This window comes from Odocoileus virginianus, chromosome 16 (assembly GCF_023699985.2).
Source record: "Odocoileus virginianus isolate 20LAN1187 ecotype Illinois chromosome 16, Ovbor_1.2, whole genome shotgun sequence".
Taxonomy (NCBI): Eukaryota; Metazoa; Chordata; class Mammalia; order Artiodactyla; family Cervidae; genus Odocoileus; species Odocoileus virginianus.
In genome coordinates, this window is record NC_069689.1 from 56,834,920 (window position 1) to 56,837,362 (window position 2,443).

General features: G+C 42.0%; 1 pseudogene; it reads left to right on the plus strand.

Moving 5' to 3' along the window:
- Positions 1-1,580: 1,580 nt before the first annotated feature.
- LOC110141659 (peptidyl-prolyl cis-trans isomerase A pseudogene) lies at positions 1,581-2,091 on the plus strand (annotated as a pseudogene).
- The last annotated feature ends 352 nt before the right edge of the window (positions 2,092-2,443 follow it).

Genomic DNA, 2,443 nt, shown 5'->3' on the forward strand with positions numbered 1-2,443 from the left:
GCGTGGCAAGCATTGAGCCTGTGTGCTCTACAGCTCATGCTCACACAACTAGAGAAGCCTGTGCACAGCAACGAAGACCCAGTGCAACCAAAATAAAAGTGTGCACCATTTTTCTACAAAGGCACAAGGAAAGACCCTTCATTATCATCTGGCCCAGAATGCCAGCTCCTCCTGAGGCTGTCGTCGGAGGACCACTTCCAGGGTTGGCTCTAAGCAGATGCCTTGTACTCCCTGGGCAGAGTAAATGAAGGGAAAAAGCTGGATACGGTTTCCTCCTCCTTCTATAATTCCCCAGCACCATCCTCCAGAGCTTTCATCAAAACTTCATAATGATATCCTCCATGAGTGCAGTTTTAAAATGTTTGGTTCTGGTGGGCGTTGGGGAAATACAATTAAAAACAAATCTCCTCCCAACCCAGAAAACCTCTCCACCAAGGTAGCAAAGAAAGGAAACAATTTTATTATTGAATAAGCATGAAACTAGAATGTGATACGCCTCTCAGGCAATCCACTAGGAGATGGCAAAGGCAGAAAGGCATCTCCTGCTTTTATACAGCAGAGAAGATACAACCAATTACAGAGATGGTCTCAAGGTAAACCATGACTAACCCGCAAGTAAGAAGTCTTGGAAGAACCGTTGGTCACACATAATTCATCTTAATTTAAGACGCATTCACTTGGTAGTTGGGATAACCACTCGTGTTAGTTAACTGGCTTCATCCAAAGGAAAAATCAACTTCTTGTACCTTTAGGACTGGAGGCAGTTTTGCAGCTTAGAGGCTCCAGTCCTCCCAGAGAAACAGGCAGATAAAGGCTCCATCTTTCTCAAGGCTGATGATTCAAAGAGATGGTTCCGGGTCCTTGAGAAAGACACTCCTGGTCAAAAAGCTGGCAAGAGGCTTATTTAGCTTTTAAAAAGATTTGCATGCATTTCAAAGAGACAGAGGAATAACTGACAATTACACGTTGATGAAGTCAGTGCCCTAAGAAAAGAGAAGGGGGAAGTCTCCTCCTGTTTTCAACAGAAAGGAGTAAGCCTCTTATTTTTCATTTGTATTTGCCTTTACAAGCACAGAAGGAAGCAGTTGGCAAAACTTTGGTTTAAAATGGTTCTTTTATGTCTCTATATGTGGAATCTTAAAAAAAAAAAAATGTACAAAGCAATTTATCCACAAAACAGAAACAGAATTATAGATGTAACAAATAAACATATGGTTAAGGAGGGGGCATTAAGGGAGGGAGGATAAACTGGAAGATTGGGATTGACATATACACAGTACTATATATAAAATAGATAACTAATAGAGACTTACTGTATAGCACAGGGAACTCTACTCATCACTCTCCAATGGGGCTTCCCTGGCAGAACAATAGCTAAAACTTTGCCTTCCAATGCAGGGGGTGTGGGTTAGATCCCTGGTCAGGGAGCTGAGATCCCACATGCCTCATAGCCCCCAAAAAAATCAAAAAATATAAAACAGAAGCAATGTTGTATTACATTCAAAAAAAGACTCTTAAAACATGCTTTTAAAAAAAAGAGGCAGACGCCGCCACCCCGGAGCCTTCCTTGCCGTCTAGCCATGGTCAACCCCACAGTCTTCGCTATCGACAGCGAGCCCTTGGGCCACGTCTCTTTTGAGCTGTTCGCAGACAAAATTCCAAAGACAGCAGAAAACTTTCATGCTCTGAGCACTGGGGAGAAAGGATTTGGTTATAAAGGTTCCTGCTTTCACAGAATAATTCCGGGATTTATGTGCCAGGGTGGTGACTTCACACGCCATAATGGTACTGGTGGCAAGTCCATCTATGGCGAGAAATTTGATGATGAGAATTTCATCCTGAAGCATACAGGTCCTGGGATCTTGTCCATGGCAAATGCTGGCCCCAGCACAAATGGTTCCCAGTTTTTCATCTGCCCTGCCAAGACTGAGTGGTTGGATGGCAAGTATGTGGTCTTTGGCAAGGTGAAAGAGGGCATGAATATTGTGGAAGCCATGGAGCGCTTTGGGTCCAGGAATGGCAAGACCAGCAAGAAGATCACCATTGCTGACTGTGGACAAATCTAATAAATTTGACTTGTGTTTTACTTAACCACCAGACCATTCCTTCTGTAGCCCAGGAGAGCACCCCTTCACCCCCATCTGCTCGAAATATCCCATAATCTTTGTGCTCTTGCTACAGTTCTTTGGGTTCCATATTTTCCTTATCCCCCTCCAAGTTTAGCTGGATTGCAAAGTTAAATTTATGATTATGAAATAAAAACTAAACAATTATCTGTCAAAAAAAAAAGAAAAAGAAAAAATATTCTGTACTGGCCTATACGGAAAAAGAAGCTAAGAGTGGATATATCTATGTGTATAACTGATTCACTTTGTTGAAAACCTGAAACTAACATAACATTATAAATCATTATACCCTGACAACATTTTTCAAATGATTCTTT